The sequence below is a fragment of the Balaenoptera musculus genome, chromosome 18 (genome assembly GCF_009873245.2).
Source record: "Balaenoptera musculus isolate JJ_BM4_2016_0621 chromosome 18, mBalMus1.pri.v3, whole genome shotgun sequence".
NCBI lineage: Eukaryota > Metazoa > Chordata > Mammalia > Artiodactyla > Balaenopteridae > Balaenoptera > Balaenoptera musculus.
In genome coordinates this window covers 53,911,826-53,934,813 of record NC_045802.1, presented here as the reverse complement: position 1 = coordinate 53,934,813, position 22,988 = coordinate 53,911,826, and positions in this window count along the sequence as shown.

The following is a 22,988-nucleotide window of genomic DNA, read 5'->3' as shown; positions in this document are numbered from 1 at the left end:
AATGGCATGTGACCATTTTCTATGTAGCATATAATTACAGAATATGAAGTCTTAAATTCTGTGTGTTTTGCACTATATTTATTAAATAACACCATCTGTCTTAATTTATACATGGTTTTAATTTTTAAATTTTCAGCTTCAACATTACATTGCTTGTTTCAACTTCCGGCTATGCTTAGGAATTAAGATATAGGCCAATATTCTTTGCCTAACTAGTGGTAATTGAAAGAAATACAATGGGCACTGAATTGGAGTAACTAAATTATACCTTATGAGTTTACTACATTTTTCTCACCCTCATGGCAAGAAATAATAAGTTCAGGGTGATAATTTAGCAAATGTATCATATAATAACCTTGCAACAGTAACAGAAGTAAAAAAAATTTTTAATTGGAAATGTATATAATGTTGCTATTCTATCACTCATTAATTTTTATTTTATACAACTAGTTTTTATTATATTTCTTGGTAAGAAAAAAAACAGTAACTGTTAACTTATAGTAAAAAGTATTTTTATGATCAAGTTGCTGTAGCCAGAAGGATGTTCTTAAGAGACTGCCGATGGGACTGTTGTCATTGCATAACTCTATGCCTCTGAACCCCTACCAGAGCCACCTCAAATAAGTCTTCAGTGGACCTACGCTTTTGACTACAACACTAGTGACTGATATTTGTTGGTAGAAATCTGAAAATAAGAAACAGATACAAATTACTGTACATTAAAATAGATAAGCAATAAGGATTTGCTGAATAGCACAGGGAACTATCTTCAATATCTACTAATAACCCATAATGGAAAATAATCTGAAAAAAATATATATATATATAACTGAATCACTTTGCTGTACACCTGAAACTAACACAATATTGTAAATCAACTATACCCAATGCTCTGGGGTGACCTAAATGAGAAGGAAATCCGAAAAAGAGGGGGTATATGTATACGTATAGCTGATTCACTTTGCTGTACAGTATAAACTAACACAATATTGCAAAGCAACTATACTCCAATAAAAGAAAATCAACTATACTTCAGTTAAAAAAATAAAAAAGAATCTGTAGCTCAACTTGCCTGAGGTGGCTGAATAGAGCAAGAGGAATATTTTAGTTGCAACTATATTTACAGCAAAAGTGGGGCAAAGATACATGTTTCCATTTGGACAGGTATGGACAAGGGCAGCATGTAGGGGTAAAACTGACCTAGAAGAAAGACTGACTTCTAGAAAATATATCTGAGAAAGCCATAAACGTACCTTAAGAGGAAATGATTTAGGTTTAGAATCCACCATGGGAAGAAAAGGCCAGTTTATAACTATACCAGTTTAGTAGGTCTACCCTACACATTACATCTCTTCCTTCTCCCCGCTACTGCTCATCAAAGGACCCAAGACTTCAGCAAATAAGGCGGAGAGAATGAAGAGATGGAAATGGCATCACTATGCTTCCCCTCCATACTGCAGAATTCACAGAGTGAGGAGGGTCTCAATTAATTAATCAAGAGGAGAAATTATAATCTGCACTAAGATTTGAAAGTTTTATATTAAACTAAAGGAGACTCTTGCGTTAGAAAGTGACCCGAACACCTGCCCATAGTTTTATCCAGTGGTCAGGGAGAAATAAGCTAAGACAGCAGGTTTAAAGGGTCAGCAGTGAGGAAGTCTAAAGTGTGTTTCTCCGTGAACATGTACATCGTCCAGCTTGTGTAATAAGCTAGTTACACTGCCAAAGTTAATTTAGTATTTATTTCAGCATGTATATACTAATCAACACTGTGTATTTTGTATGTGCCAGTTACTATATAATAGGCATTCATTTAATTATTTTGACATTTATATATACTGTATTCATGATCTCAAGAAACATACAGTTTGCGGCTTCCCTGGTGGCACAGTGGTTAAGAATCCGCCTGAAAATGCAAGGGACACAGGTTCGATCCCTGGTCCGGGAAGATCCCATATGCCATGGAGCAACTAAGCCCATGCGCCACAACTACTTAGCCTGCACTCTAGAGCTCACAAGCCACAACTACTGAAGCCCGTGCGCCTAGAGCCTATGCTCCGCAACAAGAGAAGCCACTGCAATGAGAAGCCCGCGCACCACAACGAAGAGTAGATTGCCTCGCCGCAAGTAGAGAAAGCCTGCATGCAGCAATGAAGACCCAACACAGCCAAAAATAAATAAATAAATAAATAAATAAATTTATTTTAAAAAACCCATGCAGTTTGTAGGGAAATCAGTACAAACATAGCACTTAAGTGAACATTAAATAGATGCACAGATAATATACATTCCCAAAGAGGAAGCACTTGCTTCCATATCTGTAGGTCAGGCAGGATATGTGTATTAACTGAGATTTTGAATAAACCGTAGATAAATGGTTAAGGACTGATGTTATTTTAAAAGAACAATAACATTAGAGAGACAAGTATGAGCAAACAGGCTGAGGAAAAGAAAGAAGGTATATGAAATGTATATGGAGAAGTGTATATAAAGAAAAATTGTCAAGAATGAGATTAAAAAATGAAGAGGTAGGTTAGGGAATAAGCAATAAAAGTTAGTTTAAATAATTGCTGTAATAACTTTGAACATTGATTGGAATAAGCCAATGGAGAGAGAATTTATTCTAACTGAAGTAATGAGGGAGATTTCACAGGAGAGGAAGAATTTGTTCTAGGTATTGAAGAATGAGGTTTTAGATATACTGAAATATATGAGGAACAAAAGCATGCCGGTAGTTGCAATTTTTTTTTCTTTTTAAAATTTTAAAAATTTATTTATGTATTTGGCCATGCCGTGGGGCATTCGGGATCTTAGTTCCCTGACCAGGGATTGAACCCATGCCCCCTGCAATAGAAGAGCGGTGTCTGAACCACTGGACTGCCAAGGCAGTCCCTTAAATTTATTTTTTAATTAAAAAATTTTAAATTTATTTTTTAGTTTTTTAAATTGAGTTAATATTGATTTATAACACTATATGTTTCATGTGTACTACGTTCTATTTCTATCAATACTTCTGTGTACCCTACAAATGCTCACTGCCAAAAATATATTTTCCATCCATCACCATACAGTTTATCCCCTTTACCCATTGTAGTCCTGATGTTCTGATGCCTCTTGTACTGGACATTGAGATAAAAATGAGGCGTCACTTTAGCCATCCCATACCACATGAACTATACTATTCTATGAGTGAATTTGGTGAAACATTATCTGTGAGTTTCTGTTTTCTTCTGTGTAACATAGATACATTGGCCTTCTTTTCTGGCAGTGTTATTCTGAGGATCAAATAAAATGGGATAATATATCTGAAAATGTTTGATGGACCATAAAGCAATATAAACGTAAGGCACAATTAGTTTTTAAACCATAACTTTAGATCACTCAAAGATCTTACAGCTGTTTTCAAAGCACAGCAATCAGTGGAAGACTAATAAATTATAATCATGATAAATGAATAAATATAATAAAGAGAATTTATTACATAATTTAGATTTTCTGCAATGCCTATTTAGAATTATTATTTTAGGCAAAAGCATAGAGCTTCATTATTCCTTGAGTATAAAATATCACATTCACATTATGGTGAAACAGTAACTTGAAGGCAAAATAGATTTACTGCTTGTACGTAATAAAATTGGACGTTGGTGCAGACATATTTTATATTACTTGAAACACAAACACTTATGTCAGAGATATTCCAGTATATTGAAGAAAAAAATCTTAATTTCTAAATTTATGGTAGGCTATGTACTATAAAGAATAAACTAAGAAAAACTATATCTTGGCAATATGGCAAGCAATAAAGCATTGTCATAACATTGATGCATGGATCAAAGAGAAAGTATGTGACACCACGGTTTTGTATTTATGTAGTCACTCTTCATGTGGCCAAGGTAAGCCCATTAGCAGTGCTTCGTGTAAGGTGAATTGCTGGGATAGGAGTGTTCTAGAACCACAGTGATCCAAAGCTGTCTGCTACAGACAAGAAGAGAAGAAATACTAGAAACAAAGGAAATTTAAATCATTGTGCATCTGAGTGAGTTTCATTGCTGGGAAAATGCAGCCAAGAATGAAGGATAAAGAAAGAACAGAAAATTGAAATAGCCACAACAAAAGCAAAGAAGAGGTTTTTTTTTCAAAATAGATCATAACAGATGGAAGTGGTGAATTGGGAAATTAATTTCAGAACTGTGGTTTTGCATAAGTGTGCTTTTTACACAGTTCCCAATATGAATGAGATTATTAGTTTGGATGTTTAAATGTCCTGTAGAGAATCAGATTTCTGGCTTGAACTTGGAAATGGTGTTCACATTTGTAATATGTTTAGTGTTTCCCAATAAGAATAATTTTAACTAGCAGGAGAGGATCATCAATTATTGGTCATATCACGTTGGTCAGTTTTGAAAAGATCCTCACTTAAGTTTGAAAAATAGATAGAAGAATGAACTAAAAATGGATTATATTTATTAGAAGATGGCCAAATGAAGTATGAGAAACATGTCAAAATTATAAATTCAAGGGTAACAGAAGCAACAGTTAGACCAGCCTTCGGAAGAGCAAGCAAGACAGAAATATCCTTTTCTCAACAAAGATTGGATTAGGAATACGGTACAGAAGAAAATAATTTATAGCAAAAATGTTTGCAAAAACAATCTAGAGGGCTTCTCTGGTGGCGCAGTGGTTGAGAATCTGCCTGCCAATGCAGGGGACACGGGTTCGAGCCCTGGTCTGGGAAGATCCCACATGCCGCGGAGCAGCTGGTCCCGTGAGCCACAATTACTGAGCCTGCGCGTCTGGAGCCTGTGCTCCGCAACGAGAGGCCGCGATAGTGAGAGGCCCGCGCACCGCGATGAAGAGTGGCCCCCACTTGCCACAAGTAGAAAAAGCCCTCGCACAGAAACGAAGACCCAACACAGCCATAGAATAAATAAAATAATAAATACTTTAAAAAAGGAAAAAAAAAAAAGTAAACTCAGAACCATCTGCTTTAAAGCACCAGTCCCATATCCTTTGTAAATCTCATCTTTGCCCCTTTCTTAAAAACAATCTAGAGAATTAACTAGCGGTAATAAAAATAGCATGTGATTACATATTGTTACATATTTTATAACAGATTCTTTCTTGATATTCACACTTAACCTTCAGAGCAGGTATTAAATTCCCCCACTTTAAAGGTGAGGAAAATGAGGTCAAAGAGCTTACTTGCTTTTCCCAAAGCTGGAAACAGTAAGTATGGAGTCATCCAGAGTGTAAAGCTTCTACCAGTGTCGTCTTTTCCTAAATCCTGCCTTTTTTTTTTCTATGACTATGCTCTGTCAAAAGAAGAAGTAATTTTCCACATGTACAGCACATGAAAGCCTGTCATCAGTTGATTTTTCTGCATGCTCACACTCACTCATGCCAATATTAGCTAGAATAAGGTTACTTTAGCGTAAAACCTTTTTTTAAAATATTATGCCGTGTTATGTTAACCAGAGGAGTTTAGAGTGTCCAACACAGAATTGAAAATAACCATTCCGATTTGCATTTCCATATCTGCAAAACAGTCATGCTTTCAGGTGACTCTCTTAACTCTTCAATTTGCCAAAGTGTGCAATTAAGAAAATGGTATTAGATTACCTTAGTGTATAAGTGGGTAACCCAATTAGTGATTTCAAAGCATAGTTACTAAATAAGAACATTTAAGAAGCTGCTATCAATTTTATATACCATTAGGTCAGAATTTTGTCTCTATAAATTATTTATTTTTGAAACTGGTTCTCTTAAACATGCACATTTAGTGCTAATTTCCATTTTTTTAAATCATTTTTCAAGCAAGTAAATTACAATCCTAATACTATAAGTCACCTGCTGTTAAGCTTTCTATGGTCTTTTTTTCCTTTACAATTAGGACCAAACTTCTTAGCATGATATATTAAATAACAAATTTTTCATGCTATACTACTTCTTCAAACTTACCTCATGTTATCTTTCTATTTTACAGTATACTGAGGCCAAAATAAATTATAATTGTTCTTTACACACTTTATGCTTTCTTCACTTGCAATATCCCTGGCCCCATATCTGCCTTTCAAAGTTTTACCAACTGTTCAAGAGGAAAGCGGAGTAATAGCTTCTGTATGACACCATTTTTAATTGAATCAAGGATAAGAGTAATTGCTCCTTATTTTTCTTGAATAATCCTTTTCTCATAAAAGTTACTTTACTTTTCCTTATAGTTTTCTGTCTATACTGTTTGCTCCAATTTGATTATGAGTTTTTCTTCATTAAGAGCCATATCTTTATCTTTTCTGTATCTAATACAAAGCTAAGACTATCCCAAACAGTAATTTGTTATTAGTAGTAATATTTGAAATAACTTCTGGAAGAAATGGACAAGGTAACACCTGGATGTGTTCAAACATCAGATGGGATAAGTCAGAGATGACTCTGTTTATCGACTGGAGAGTTAATTGCCTTATCTACCAAATCCCAGTGATTAAAAAATAGTAGAGGCTATAATTAAAGTGTCTGTAATATGCCAAATATTTTATATTTATTTGTTTTAAGAATCCTGAAAAGTAGGTATTCTATAACATGTTTTAACGGTGAAAAACTCAGTTTCAGAGAATAGTTTTTTTTCCCCCAAGTCACAAGATAGTGGTATAACTGGGATTTAAGGTCAAATGAATGAAAATCAGAAAGGGTATTGAATAAATCAAATAACACCATTCACCAACAGTGTCTAATTGACATTTATAGAAGAATCCACCTTGCAACAGCAAAATACATATACTTTTTAGGCACCCATGAAATATGTACCAAGTTAGACCATATTCTTTGCCATAAAACAAACCTTAACAAATTTTTAACAAAATTGAAATCATACAGAGCATGGTCTAACCCCAATATCAAAAGGATTTTCAGACAATGGGGAACACCATATAATGATGAACCTGTATCAGTAACTCTTCCTAATTTTGGTACATACCACCATCAGTTCCTGGGGAGGTTTCTAAAAATAAGTCCTCTTTTCTCCTATTAAATATTATAATATTTAATTGTATTGTCTAAATTATATAATACTGTCTGTATATAAAAATTATTACAACTATATTTAAATAGATATATGATAGTAAAATTCCTCTACTCATCCTCTTTTTAGCATGGTTTCACAAAGGCAAACCAACAATGATTATGGAAACAATCATCCATGGGCACTTGGAGAGCAGATGAAGAGAATGTGTAGAAAAGAATGAATCTATTGAAAAATATGTTCAGATTGGGGAATATCTGTAGGGATGTGTTGATCAACTCCAGGAAATTTCAGAAAGCATAATTTTTAAAATGCCTTTACAAACAGTAAATATACCGTTCACTGAATCTGAAAAGCTAATTCTTTTGGCAACTCAAAAAGCTAAAAACAATATTTGTTTAAACAGACTCTGTAACATAATTTCATGAACAACTTCCTCTTAACCTTTTAGAAACTAGTTTAATTTCCTTTAAAAATGTATTCTGAGAATACTTGAAATGATTGCTAACATTGTTTATTGGAATAAATGCATTATTAAAGTAAGATGTATCTCAGGATTCTGAATGCTCCGCCCCCACCAAACTTCTGATACAATAAGCTGAATGGAAATTCCTCTTTAGCCAACACCAATAATCTCATAATGAAAATTACCCCCTACTATCACCACATTTTTGTTCTTCAGGCTACAGCTTCTGCACTCAGATCATCAGGTTACAGTTCAAAGTCACTACGCCTGAGTTAAGGCTTCGGCTAATCTTCCATCTCACCACCTTTCCCAGAGGCAAATAATTTTCTCTTGCTCTCAGGAATGATGCCAGGGTCAGATAATCTGACTTTAATAGCATGAGTAACAAAAATCTCTAGTCTTCAAGGTTAAGTTTTATAAGGGCCATAAGCAGGGCTAACATGTCTCAGGACCAAGGTTTCCCTCTCCTCCTGTGTTCTAAATGTATTACACTTTTATCTTGGTGTACACCTTCTCACTGCCTAACAAATGGAAGAATTAGGCTGAGTTCACTCCCCCCCATCACATGAGTGAGATACCCAGGAACCTCAGATCAAAGAATATGTGCCCCAGATTCTCACACTGTCTGTCCTCACCCCTCAGTGGTGTATTATTTCAGCAGCACCTGTCAGGGGAAATTCCTGTTTGTGACTTTCTGGAGCACCTTTTAGCCATAAACAGTTGCTTTTATTCCAGGAGGTAACAGCTTCCAAAATCCTTGAGCTTTTCCTGATGCCAGTTACTTCTGGGGTTGGCAGATGTGTTCTAACATCTGCTTTCACGTCATGCCTATTGTCTTTCGTGTCAAACAGCTCCTAGACCCCTTGGAATGGAAGATTATACCTTGTACAACACCAGACCAGCATCTTTCGGGATTATATCTATAAGGTTGATTTTCACTGTTTTGTTTTACCTAAATTTGGGAAACGTGATCTCTAATTTTCGCTTGAATTAAAGTAAATTCTAGGTTGAAATGATGAACATATCCTTCTCTGCTAATCTCCATCCAATCTCAAGTGTCCTGAAAACTGAAAATTAGCCTCAATTTCCTCTTGACTACAAATCCTCTCCTTCATACTGCAAAAGTGCATCTATGTCATTCTCTCCTAGGGAACAGCCCAGAGGATCCTATAGTTCCCCCAGGTTGTCACAGAATTAAACTAACACAATACCTAGGTTGACAGACTTACAGAAAATATTTGTCATTAAAAATATAATTGAGCTATTACCAAGAAACTGGGGCTATGACTTTTTAAACTCACCTGGCTTTATTCTGGTGTATTTGTTCGCCAATGAGCTTACTCAAAGCCTTAGTAATTGCCACTGTAGTCTTTTCAGTGTAAAAGGAAAATGTCAGCAGTTCACACATTTCAAAACAAATGTAAAAACCCTTCTCTAATTAGAGAACAACATTTTATTATTCTCTTTAGAATCACAGAAGAAGATGAATGGTGAGGAAAAAAGCTAACTAGCTAGGGGAGAGAATTAGGTAAACTTGTTTTGCAAGGAGCTTTGCTTTCATTTCTCTCCTGGTATGTCTAATTTAGGAGGTATCATCAATACGTATTGGCTGGCGGTTTTACACAAGATAATCTGAAGAAAAGAAAACCATTTCTTAAAGAAAAATCACCCTGTTTGTTATCTAGTGTTTTACTTTTTACCTGCCAGAAGCCAACACTAAATATTTAGTCTATATTCTTATACACAAATATATTACTTTTTCTTTATGCCACGTTTTGAAGTGTCATGGAATTATCTGTTTCAGGTTTCTTCTGAGAATGTCAAGTTGCTTAATTTTACTTCTAATGATTCACATAATTTAACATCTGCCTTTTGAGAGAATTATACTTTAATTTCACAACAGAAGGTTCAGTGATAGGAAATGCAGTCCTGCACAGTTTTTCAGATTATATCAGTACCAACCCCAAATGCTTCATTTTAATTGTTATGTATGTCAATTAACTTTAACTTTTCCCTGGCTTCTAGTATAGTGTTTGGAACTCAGTTGATGGCTCAACTGTTCGTAATTCTCTGTGAAGCTCATTTACTTTCATGTAGCCTTGGTCTTAACATAATATTATCATTGGCTGGAAGTATACCTCTCTCTTCTTCAGTGCTCTTAAACTCACTTATTTAAAACACTTTGTAACATTGAAAGGTTGGCTCAAAGCCCTAAATATTCTTATACAGGAAACTCATACTTCTCTGAGAATCATTGGTAAGGACATATTCAAATTCTGTTTTATTATTTATCACATTTTTTATAACATCTCTCTCTGCTTGCAGTTAATCTGGAGTTCCTCAAGACTCAGTCCATATATTAGTTTTTACATCTTCAGGTGTACATCTTCAGGTGTACAGTATAGTACCGGGACTCATTGAACAATAAACACTGGGAAAAATAACCAGAAATGAGTATAATATTGTAAGTCAATTATACTTTAATTTAAAAAAAGAAATGAAAAAAATAACCAGTAAAATGAATGAATCAGGGTATGATTAAAACACCTCCATCTCATCCATTTATTCAGCAGATACTTATGGAGCACTTTCTATATGGCAGGCAAAGGTTGATTATACAAGGGTTAAGAAAGCAGACACATCTGTGCTGGTTGTACTTTAATTTCTATTTGCCTAAGAATGCTGTATGCGTTATAACTTAAAGGCCAACCAACATTTTAATTTTGCAAATGTAATTAAAATTGAGCTGTTAACTGAATTCCTAAAGTTGATTTTTCACTCTTGGAACTGCAGCAGAAGAGACAAGGTTGTTTTGGAGGTGATCAGGAAACATGTAATAGTGCATTGGTAAATTTGTGAGATTGGGTTCTGGACTCTGCTATGTATTACCTGTTACTCTGGAGCAAATCAACCTGTCTATGTTCTCTTTTCTTCTCTACAAATAGGAAAATAGAATAATTGCAAACATATCCAAAGGGCTACCATGAGGCTTTAACAAGTTAATATATGTGAATAACTTGAAACAATGCCTGGCACATGGCAAGCTCTTGATAAATGTTGGCTATCATTATTCTTTACAGGATTATTTGTCACTCAATAAAAGCATTCTAAAATCACCACATAATTTGATGTTTTATTTATAGAGAAAAATATGGATGCTCTGCCTACAAATGCCCACTTTATAACATCTGCCACTACTCTTATAGAGCATATGTCTTGATTTCTTCAATTCCTAATTCTTTCTGGAAAAAATTATGCACAGATAGATAGGTCTAAAAAAGTATTACTTATTTTCTTTTTGTGGGGGGAGGGTTACCTGATTTTATTTATGGATTTGATTTTGTATTTTGGCTTAAGATCCTCAAGGCTTTCTATAAGAATATGCAGATGGAATTGTTTTGGTCACCAAACCCCCAACTAACAGAAGTAAAATAACAACAAAGGTAACCTTGCAGAAAAAGGAAGGACAAAACATATCAAAAAGAAGGCAGAAGACTTTATAAAGGATTTTATAGAATGATGTATACCCTCTCCTCCACTCCCCTGTGTAGTGCAATTATTTCTCCATTCAAAGACTTGTCTGGAGTTACCTCTTCAATTGAATCTGAACATGGGTATGCACACACAGTTACACACATACACAGACACACACACATACACACACTAAACCATCCTGCCTTCTGTATTATCTCTTTACTCTGCACATGTTTTATATTATCATTCAGTGTAAGAAAACTTACTACTGTATGTATATGCATTTTTCTCCTTCAAATATATTGGTTTGTCTACTGATCATCGCAGCACCAAAACTGTGCACAACACAGTTTTATTGAGCCAAACACAACTGATCAAGTTAAGTAGAAGTGTTGTTAATGTAAAGATAGAAGTCCAGGGGTTAGAGGCTGTCTATGCACATGTACAGAGTTTGAGTCTCAAGGCTGACTTATGTGTGGCTTCAGACACCAAAATCTCTTTCTATCCATTCTTGGAACAGCTTTGGTCCCCACAGAACGTCTGGCTTAACTTGACTGCTAAAATTAATGATAGCCTAGTTCTACCTCAGCTCTTTTAAAATATCAAATTCCCAGACAGTCTATGACAATCCAAAAATTGAAAAAAAAAAGGGAACTGGAGAGGACATAGGAATTTTTAAGTTATGCTGTCTTTGTATTATTTCTATTAAACATGTAGTTATAAACTAATGTGAGCTAACAGTTATAATGTTTTAATGCCTATTAAAGCTTCCTCTGGAGTGTAAATAAAATTGAATCTCCAAATTACATTGGGGACCCACTATTGGTCAATTTACCAGTTTGCAAAGGGGCATATTATCACAAAGTGAGTTTTATCAATTCTCAATGATTCTAGATCAGATGTCAGCCTCCATGACTTTTCCTTTAAAATGTAATTGTTCTTTCATTTATAGCTGTCATCTGAGACACAGGAAAAAGAAATTTCAACAGAAAAGAGTTAATTAGAATGCACTGTGTATTCTAATATTTCACTGGATTGTATCCAGTGAAATTCTGCTCTGTAGATTTCAAGCTTTCTTGCCTCTGAATTCAATTCAAGGTCATGAGGATATTCAGATTTAAATAAACTTGGAATTATAAAGTGAACCTCCAATAAAACTAGCAAATTAGTGATTTTTTGCTTCACTCCTTCTAAACTCCAAATCTTAATTATTCTCTATTGTCCTAAAATCTCTTGAGTTCAATATAGTCATGTATAATACATGGGAATTGGCAAATACAGACTGCAAGCAGAAATATAACTTTCCTACACACTTTTTATGAGATAATCTAATTATTTCTTGAAAAGAGCATATATGATTGATGCTACCTCTCAGGAAAAATTACTAATTTGGAGCTACGCATTTACAGTTGTTTTACATAGCAGGGTTTTACATGAAAATACTAAAGAAAAATGACAGGTTTTTAGACATTTTGTCCAAAGATATTCAGGCTCAGATCTTTTCACACATGTTGTTTCACACTCTGAATTTTTAGAATCTCTTCTACAAAGACAAATATACTTGTCCTTGACACTATCTCTCATTTGTATTTTTTTCTAATATCACTTAGATTCTAGTATGTGAGTTCAGGCCTATAGTTTGCAGCAGATAAAAGTAAATTTTATATGTGTAATATAGAAGGTTTGAGAATTTATTAAAATAATGATAAACAGTTAATAAATTAATGCATTAAATAATTTTATTATAAATTTATTAAATAATTAGTAAATTATTTTATATGAATGAATTAATTAATCAGTTAAAAGGATTCATGGATATGTACCACAAAGAGCAGATTCAGCTTGCTTTAATATACATTTGCGTACTTCCATCTATGTGTGTATTTGTGATGTCCTCAAGATAGAAGGAGAGGCAAGTGGTATCCGGGAGCCACATCATGTAGCCTCTCGAGCCAATTTTATGCAACTCTTCCCAACTCCACATTCAGAGATGTCACATTTATTGCTTGAAAATGGCCATGGTTTGAGTATTTACACCACAGAAATTGGCAAACAGCTTTAAATCAGCTTCAGAGAACTGTTGTTGACCATTTACCAGCAGAGCATTGGTGATACTGTACACCAAAACTAACAGCCCTATAAATAGAAAATCTTGAATTTAATTCTACAGTTACCCAAGATTAACTCCTAAAGGAAAATAGTTAAAGTTAGTGACAAAGATGTGTGGTTGTTTCATTCTATCCATATTTTAAAGATGGTGGCTATAGACCGTTTTCCTATGACTTGGGTATAGAATGTAATTAAACCAAACAGAAATACTTAATTATTTATGGAAATTTACAAAGGTCAGTTTGACTTTCACACATGTAATTGAGTTTACATTCTGCCTTCTTCCATACACACAAATAAAGCTTTTACTCAGCAGGTCCTTTGTGCCAGATAATATGCAAAACAATTTATATATATATATGCATTTATCAATTATTTTAACCCTCAAAATAACTGTATGTGATACATAAAGAAAATAAGGTAAAGTTACCTTTTATAATGATAATTTATAAAGTTACCTTATAAAAAGTATACCTTTTACAAATTTACCTTAGAAATAAGGTAAAGTTAAGGAATGGTTAATACAGTTCCTTTAAGGCATTTGATTAACTGCATTGTTCTTAACATATTACTGTTTTTATTTTTATTTTAATTTAATTTAATTGTTTTATTTTTTTGGCTGCACAGCACAGCTTGCAGGGTCTTAGTTCCCCAACCAGGAATTGAACCTGAGCCCACAGCAGTGAAAGCGCAGAGTCCTAACCACTGGACCACCAGGGAATTCCCACAAATTACTGTTTTTAAATTCAATTGTTAGAAATATGCAGGAAACTGTAACGTTTAAAAAGGATCACTGTAAATATATGTAAATTAGTATGGGAATTTTTTGTTCACTGCTATATTCTTAGCCCCTAGAATAAAACAAGACAGATAATATAAAATCAATGTTCTTAATATTACAAATTAAAATTAAAGATCATAACTTCCATTGAAATATACATGTAAAGTTTTCAGTGTGCATTTCTAGTCCTTATTTAAGTTAATACACTCAACAGCTCTGTGAGTTATGTATTATTGTGTCCATTTTACAGATGCAAAAACAGATTTCTTTTTCCACTGCCTCTTTGTCCAGAATGTTTTATCTTACTAATATTGATTCATTAACAATGGCTAAGTAGATAATGATGTGTCTAGCTACATCTACAGTATTCCTAGCCAGAATCAAATCAAAGAGTTTACAATTTATAATCTCTACACTGAAAAAATGTAGAGTTTTATGAATAAATCTTTAATTGTAAAAATGTCATATTCTTTGGAAAAGAACAGATTCAGTCTTGTGCATCTTTAACCTCATTAGTGAGGACTGTAACAATACAAGATAGTTATGATTGTTCACAAAAACATAGGAAAATTTGAAATTTGAAAAAGGGGGATGTGTTAATCAGAGGTCTCTAGAGAAACAGAACCAATAGAAGATCTATATCTATATCTATATCATCTATATATCTATAGGTCTATGAGAGAGATTAAGAATATGGCTCACATGATCATGGTGAGGGCAAGTCCAAAATCTGCAGTGTGGGCCAACAGCCTGGAGACCCAGGAAAGCTGAGAGTGCACAGAAAATCTGGAGATACTCTGGTGGAGAATTCCCTCATGCTCTGGGAAGTTGGTCTCTTTGTTCTATTTAGAACTTCAACTGATTGAACTAGGCCCACCCACAATATGGAGCTCAATCTGCCTTTTTCAAAATTCACGGATTTAAATATTAATCTCATCCAATATGGATGATGTCTGTATTTAAGGTTATGAGAAAGAAAACATATTAAATGAAGAAAATGTATAATAAAGTATTAGGGAATCTGCAGCTCTTAATATCAACCACTGTTGACATTTTACTTTAACGTAGTAACTTGCCAACATTTTGTCAGCAGGTTGTGGTAAACTGGCTGCCAGTCTGGTTGCTGGTGGATATGATGAGTGGGAGTAAGGGTGGTTCCCCTTTCCCTACCCTTCTCTTGGGAAGGTTTATCTCTCGTAACTCAGTAATGACAACCACAGTGATAGCTTGTACGAGAAGAGATACCTCAAATTAATAAAAATGTTTTATGTATATAATATGATTTCATGTTTAAAATATTCACCGTTCTGTATGTCATTTTGGCATTTTCCAAATTCTATTTTCTGCATTTCTATGGCATATCACAAATTTCCCTAGATTTACTTACAGATTCTAAGCCTTTATCCTCCATGAGGCCATTTTCTTCAAATATTTAGTTATCAGTGGCTATTTTATTCCACTCAGTTTTTTCTTTTCCCCATACATTGTCTTTTTAATCCCTTTAATGGAGCTATCTTTTTTCTAAACTTTGATTAGCAGCACTTGAAACCTGAAGGATACTGCTCATTGGTTTTATGTTTTTATTATTGAATATAAGTAATATGTTGTATTGGGAAACAGCCAAACACTAGAAATGATTTGGACTGGGAATCAGACATGCCTACATTAGAGTATGATCTCTATACATGTGTGAGCTTGAACAACTGTCTCATTTCTCAACCCAATCAGTAAAATAACAAGGTAGTGGAAAGAGAAGAGATGTGGAAATGGAAATGGGGCATTTCCATTTCCTGTGTTTGTGTGTATGTAAGGTAGAATAATATACCTGCTTTGTGGTATGGGGCGGAAAAATATAGATGTATACATAGCATTGTTATAGGGCCTGATAGAGTAAACACTTTTGGAAGACATGGTTCTCCATGGAACTTTTATACTCCTACATATCTTGTTGGGTATGCCAAGAATGTAAGGCCCTGACCACTCATTCTCAGAGTTGTATTCACACTGATCAACTTACCTGCAGGACAAGAAGCAGCCTGCTAACGTATTATTATAAAATGGCAGATTCCTAAAGCTCAGTGTTCCTCTCCTGCAACAGTAACCACTGCATGTTCAAGCATCTGTTTGGGCCCAAGTTATGTCCCCCTTGTGGGACGTGGGGCAAAGGAAGCTGATGTACACACTGATGTTCCTGCTCCTTGCTTTGCCATGGGCAATGAAGTGCTTTGTCTCTTTCCTCGGAGCCTCACGTCTTCTGCCCGCCTCCATGAAATGATGAGAGGAACACTGATTAGCTTGTAAGTAGAATAAAATCAAATCACTCAACAAACACTGGAAAAAAATGATTGACCTTGAAACACCAACCTTAAATTAAAAATACAATTAAGCATTGATTAAGTCTACTGACTCTGGTGCTAGATAAATCAGCCATCATTTGAAAGGCATTCCAGAGGTTTTCAGTACTGAGATTAAGAAAATCTATTTATGGTAGAGATGAAGTCTAAGCTGGTGACATAGGAGGCATCTGAATTTCCCTCCTCCTCAGAAACAACAAATGTACAGCTATACACAGAGCAGTTTCCTCTGAGAGAAATGATCTGAGTGACTCCTACACATGGGGCAACAGAAAAAATACCCACATGGGATCGTGTAAGAAACATGGTGAGACACTGTCTCCATCAACCCATCTTTGGCTCGGCACCATACAACTGGGAGGGAAACCTCAACTGCCTGATTCTCCCTGAGGAGCAAAGGATTTGGACTATACATGTAGCACCTGAACCTTTAAGACTCCCACCTAAGGAAACCATCAACAAAATGAATAGGCAGCTTATGGAAATGGAGAGAATATTTGCAAACTGTCTGTCTAACAAGAGGTTTATATCCAAAATATATAAGGAATTCGTATAACTCAGTAACAAACAAACAAAATAAGCTTATCAACAGATGGGCAAAGGGCCTGAATAGTCATTTTTTCCACAGAAGACATACACATGACGAACAGGTACATGGAAAGCTAAACATCACGAATCAGAGAGATGCAAATCAAAACCACAAGGAGATATCACCACACATCTGTCGGAATGTCTGTTGTCAAAAATACAAGAGATAACAAATGCTAGTGAGAATGTGGAGAAGAGGGAACTCTTGTGCACTGTTACTTGGAGTGTAAACTGTTACAGTCACTAAGGAAAACATTATGGAAGTTCCTCAAAAAATTAAAAATGCAACTACAATATGATCCAGCAATCCCACATCTGGGTATATAGCCAAAGGAAGCTAAGTCACTATCTCAAAAGGATACTGCACTCCCATGTTCATTGCAGCATTATTTACAATAGCCAAGGTATGGAAGCAACCTAAGGTGTCCATTAGTGGATAAATGGATAAAGAAGATGTGGCATACATATACAGTGGAATATTACTCAGCCTTAAAAAGGAAGGAAATTCTGCCTTTTGTCCAACATGAATGAATCTGGAGGGCATTATGTATGCTATGTGAAATAAGCCAGACAGAGAAAGACAGGTACTACATGGTATCACTTATATGTGGAATCATAAAAGGAAAAATGTCAACTTATGGAAAAAGAGAGTAGAAAAGTGGTTACCAGGGGCTGGTATGGGGGCACACGGGTATAGGGAGAGGTTGATAAAAGCATACAAGCTTTTAGTTATAAGATGAATAAGGTCTGAAGGTCTAACATATAATATGCTAACTATAGTTAAAAATACTATATTGTATCATAGAAGTTTGCTAAGACCATAGAACTTGTGTTCTCACAGGAAAAGGTAAATAAATATGTGAGGTAATGGATGTGTTAATTAACTGAATGATGGGAGTCCTTATACAATGTAAACATACATCAAATTGTCATGTTGTACACTTTATATTACAATTTTATTTGTCAGTTATACTTCAGTAAAGCTGAGAAATACAAAGAAGATCTATCTGTTAACTTCTGTATACTTTTTTTGTTCTTTTAAGGTTCAATTATAAGCTTAAATCTACACTAAGAATTTATGTCTGTTTTTCTTAGTCTTTTATGATCTTTTATCTTATCCCCCCCCCCGCCGCTTCAAATTTATCCCTTCAAACTTGGACCTGTATGGAATTTATTCATTTTTTTTCATTAGACTTAGAATGTCTTTGGGCAGTGTTTTAGAATATCCTGGGTTTCATTTAATATTTTAGAGTTCTGGGATCCATACCAGACTTACTAAATTAGTGTGTCAGGGCGAAGTCCTGGAAATCTGTATTTTAGCAAGCATCTAGATGGTTTTTATAATAAGACATTTTAAGAAAGATCATCTTAATGTTAGAAACATTCAATTTTTTGTCTGTAAATCTTTAACTTCTTTTATACCCCAATGAAACATTGTCAAGCATAAGAATTTTAGTTTTTGATTTGTGTCAAATGATAACCCCAAGATTGGATGGAATACTTAAAAAGTAAGTAAACGTTTATTTAAGAAGTATTTCTTAAGTATTTATTGTGTACATATTACTATGCTCAGAGTTGTAGGTAACATGCTAAAAACTATTCTCATTTCTCTCGAGTTAAATATATTTCTGATTTAAAAGGGCTTAGGGTGATTGAATTTCATAGGAGTTTTAGATTTGGTGAAAATGTAGGCTGCTTTAAGTGTTATGAGAAGGTTTCAAAAATGCACACGTTATATTACTCATTACTTGTGTTTATATTTTATTAACTTTGTTGTGTTTAGGGAAGTTATTGTGCCATTTCTAAGAGCGTGAGCTTTAGAGTTAGGTGACTTGGTTTTGGATCCTGCTCTGCCACTGACCGTTGTAAAACTAGGGAAAATCTTATCTTTAAGTCTCAATTTCCTCATCCTTAAAATGGAGATACTTACATCCATTATTACAATGAGAAATAAGCAAAGTACTGTTTGTAAAACACTTAGTAGAGCATCTGTCACATGTTATGGGCTAAAAATGTATTTCATTAATTTATTTCAAAAGTTTGTTGAGTTTTTTCTATATGCTGGGCAAAATTCATGACCTCTTGGAATTTAAATTTTGGTGGGTACAATTTTTATTATATTGGTCTCATATTTAAAATGGATTTCTGTAAAGTGACCTGTAGAAAATTCAAAACTGTAAGAAATAAATCTCTCAATCTTTCTTTAATACTAAGTACTTCACTCTATTCAAAGGCAAAAGAACTCTAACAAAGAATAATACATTCATATGTGCTTTTTTGTTTTTTGAGTAATGGGTTTTACAGTAACCTTTTTGTAGAGATGAAATCTACTGAAAATAAAGTCTATTTTTAATGATTTGCATGTATCTCAGAATATATAAACATTTTCAGAGGTAAAGTTTTCTTTATGAAAGACCCTGGGGAAGCCCACTATTTAGTCGTGTACTTATGCACTGAGCAGCTATGAGGTTCTAAGCACTGTACTAGGCACTGGTCACGTGGCGAGTGAGACAAGTCCTGGGTGTCAGAGCTTTCCCAGCCATTCCAGATCACAACAGTCCTGACCTCCTCTTATTCCCTAGAACTCTATCTCTCTATTATGTATTCTAGCACCAAAGCGTTTACTTCAGAGTGTTTTCTCTGCTATGTGTATATCTTACCAAAATGCTAAGCACAGATTATACTCAATAAAAATGGACTAGTTTACTTGAATTAGACATGAGGTACATTATAAATAAAAGATTTCCAGTAAAGAGCAGCATTTCCTATTCACTGCCAGAAAATAATCCATGCTACTAGTTGACAATAAAGACAAACTGGAGAAATTTCAGCTCAGATTATTTTAAAATTATCAGACATATATATGCTGTACATAGAGTGTTCCATATTTATTACTCAGAACTATAAAAATTGCATGAATTGCATATCCTGGCATTTTCCAAAGCTTATATCTATCTTTTTATAAAGATTTCTTTGAAAAATATATGTGCTTTCCTGATCTACTTCCTGTTTTTCATTGAGCTCACACTATTACAATATTTGCCTTTATTTTAATATACCTTACTATTTGTCTGCAGATTTTAACAAATTGACTTTTACAGTAGCTGAATTTTAAAATTATTTACAGTTTACAGTAAATGTGTGTCTGTGTGTGTGTATTTTTATCTATACCTCTACATATATATATATGTGTATGTATGTATATGTGTACACTATCTTTTAAAAGCCAGCATATGAATTAAGCTTTAAAATCTTCAAAGAATAATATATCAGTGGTCTATTTTTACTAACATTTCTATCTTAAAAATATACTTTCATAAATCTGTTATATATGTATAAAACAATGCTAAATTTTATTTTACTATAAATTTTTAAACACATTTTTCTGCTAATAAAATAACTGTATTTTCAGTGAATTAAATATAGAACACCCATAAAGCAAAAAGAAGAAAATTAAAGTTACCCATAACTTTTTTTTCCAGATATAAACTGCATTAAGATTTTCTTTAATTCCTTTCTCTCTGTGTCTGTCTCTCTCTCTTCTCTGTCTTGAATGTGTGTATGAATCTATGTGAGAACTTGTGCATGTGTGTATGTGTGTGTATTACATGTATGCACATATGCATATAGATATATGTGTGCATGTGTATATACATGTATAATACACATCATATGCATATATATGTATGTGTGGATTGTGACAATAGCATGCTCAGTATGTATGTTTCAGTATTTGTACATTAATGTTTTTATTTAACAATATTATGTAAAATTTTCTATGTCGAAAAGTACGATTAATTAATATTATTTTTTACTGATTACATAATATTTCATTATGTAAAGGCACTATTTACCAGTCCTCTACTGTTGAAAATTCAAATTAGCAATTTTGCCGTTATAAAAAATAATGTTATGTAAGACCACTCAGGTAATGAAATTTGTGTTTAATTTTTTTCTTCTCTTACACTTCTTTATCTTCTTTCTTTCTCTCTCTTATCCGTGAATATACTAATAAAATTTAAATTCCTAAGCCCTTATTTTGATACTGTTCATGTTGTTTACAAGGTGACAAAAAGCCCTGTTGTCCTTCACTGACCCGTTCCTGGACCATGACCCATTGTTGGTTATACCTCTGGGCATCACTGTAGATACTGAAAGAGATTTTGGCACCCAGGTAAGGAGGCAGGCAGCCAGCCAAGCCACAGAGGAAGTTTTCTGACAATTAGAGATCACTTTTTGGTTATATAGCTTGACCACTTTTTAGGGCCTTGAAAAGAGATGATTTTCTCATGGTAAAGGAGCTGATCCTAAAATGTTTTTTTTTTACATAAGAGAAAAAATGAAAATCAATTTCAGCACTTCATGAGAAAGGAGTACAAAGTAATAACAAAACATGCTTTTTAACATTTGTTCTTCTCTTAAGAGATGATGTAAAAAATATTAGCAAAGATAAGAATACCTACATTTTATTTTGAAGCTCCAAAATCAGTTAACAAGTAGTGGAAAGAGTATTATATTGCCTGTAAACGTAGATAATTAATGCTTTACAAATACAATAAAAATATTGAAGCTATTCTGTTGTACTAGGAAAGTAATAGAATTCAGTGTAATTGTAAATATGTGTGTGTGTCTGTGTGTGTGTGTGAAATAACCAACATTTAAACTTTCAGTGAAATTAAATAGATGATAGGTAGGTAGGTAGGTAGATAGATAAAAAGGTAGATGATAGATTGATAGATACTCAAAAGGGACTTTTTTTTACTGAGGATTTGTCTAGGTTAAGTATGAAGTATGTAAAAATCGTAATCATGAAGTGCATTGAATTGTAACACTGGGAGAATCCTTATAAATCAAACAATCCAGTTCTTTTAGTTCACCAACTTGGAAACTGAGGTCTAACAACTGAATAGCAATTTATATGAAACAAACAATTGTAAAAAGAGTAAAAACTTCCATTGTATAAATGAATTTAAATTAAAATAACTTTTGGAACAATCCTGTGATTAAAAGCTTACTAAGAATTGTTGGTAATGTAGACTTTAAAAAACTACAGATCCGGGGGAATCCTTCTTTTTTAAAAAGCCTATGTGAAGATGGTGTATAGCAAGTAAATTAATATAATGCACCAGAATTTACCTGCATTTCTTGTTTGTTTGTTTTTTTTTTTTAATACGGAAAGTCCAATATACAATATATATTTTTTCAATTTTATTTATTTATTTATTTATTTCTGGCTGTGTTGGGTCTTCGTTTCTGTGCGAGGGCTTTCTCTAGTTGCGGCAAGCGGGGGGCCACTCTTCATCGCGGTGCGCGGGCCTCTCACTATCGCGGCCTCTCTTGTTGCAGAGCACAGGCTCCAGACGCGCAGGCTCAGTAGTTGTGGCTCACGGGCCTAGTTGCTCCGCGGCATGTGGGATCTTCCCAGACCAGGGCTCGAACCCGTGTCCCCTGCATTGGCAGGCAGACTCTCAACCACTGCGCCACCAGGGAAGCCCCCTACCTGCATTTCTAATACAATAAATTTAAGTGTCATGTGACGGTTTCAGAGGGAAGTCATATGTCATCATAAGTAGGGTTAGAATACCGATTAGGAACAATTTAGCTGGTGAGAAAAGCTAATGGAAAGGTCAAGGTACTCACGAACCGTGAGGATTTCAATTTTCCTAACATTCCTCTAGAGACATGAAGTTCACAGTCTCTGTAGGAGCTTTTAGGTTTTATCTCAAAGACATAGAAGACATTCTTTTTTTCACAATGACCAAGTACTAAGACAAGTGAATAGAGAAGCAGCAGTCCTAAGAAAAAAAACACAGTAAAATTCTTTGGTGCTGCTTAATTTGGAAGGTCTACTGATTTCATCACATCTAAAGAATTTGAAAGCTATAACATTAGTAAAAACATTGCAGCCTGAAGGAGACATACTGAATGTCAGAGTATGAGATTAAGTGGCTGTACTGAATAATAGAAAGCTAACTAAAATTTCAGGCTGAAGTTACAGAAGGCAAATTCCAGTTATTTTTATTACCCAGTGAGTGAGTTGTTTAATTTCTGAATTTCAGTTTTCATATTCAGTAAACTAAATTAACTGTGTATTCATTTCAGGATTCTTAGGGATACTAAAGTGATGACATATATGAAAATTCTTGGTAAATAGTTAATTCATGTTTTTACTTTTGAAAAGCATAGCTCAAAATATAGATT